Consider the following 530-nt stretch of genomic DNA (forward strand, 5'->3'; position numbering starts at 1 on the left):
GGGGAGGGGGGAGGGAGAGAATGGTGGAGAGGAGGGGAGACGGATCTATCCAGGGAACGAGCGACTCCTCCCCCTCCCGACCCCCCTCCCCCACCCCCCTACCTCCCCCCCTCGCTCCCGCCCGTTCTCGCGGTACCTCGGAGCGGAGGAATGGAGGGCGTCTGGGTCCCTAGCAGCTGGCCGATTTCTGGCGTCTGGTCCCCGGCCTTGCCGCCTCTCTTTCCTCTCTCGTCTCTCTGCCCCTGGAGATCCGGAAGCGTAAAGACCTTGACTTGCGCCGAATTTTGATATCTCAGGTACCCCGTGGGTACGAAATAAGTAAATAAATAATGAAAGCGCGAGGCCGGATCCGGGTGCCGGGCGGGCTCATTGGCGCCCCCCAGAGGCAGGAGGACCCATCTCGTGAGGGCCGTCCCGCCCCGGACCGACGCTGCGCACATGCGCACCGCCCTCCACTTCAGGGGCCTCTGCACGCAGGCGCGCCCCGGCACCCTTGTGTCAGCTGGCTGATCTGTGGCTGGCCCCTGCCT

General features: G+C 66.2%; 1 protein-coding gene across 4 annotated transcripts in view; it reads right to left on the reverse strand.

The window, feature by feature from the left end:
• Nucleotides 1–295, reverse strand: part of Abcc10 (ATP-binding cassette, sub-family C (CFTR/MRP), member 10) — a 21,400-nt gene extending 21,105 nt beyond the window's left edge. For all 4 annotated transcript variants that reach the window (XM_013019226.1, XM_013019225.1, XM_013019228.1 and 1 more), the window contains exon 1: nt 137–295. The gene's annotated coding sequence lies outside the window, so the exon portion shown is untranslated. The remainder of the gene's footprint in view (nt 1–136) is intronic.
• Nucleotides 296–530: the final 235 nt, after the last annotated feature.

The sequence above is a fragment of the Dipodomys ordii genome, unplaced genomic scaffold (genome assembly GCF_000151885.1).
Source record: "Dipodomys ordii isolate 6190 unplaced genomic scaffold, Dord_2.0 Scaffold44, whole genome shotgun sequence".
NCBI classification, from domain to species: Eukaryota; Metazoa; Chordata; class Mammalia; order Rodentia; family Heteromyidae; genus Dipodomys; species Dipodomys ordii.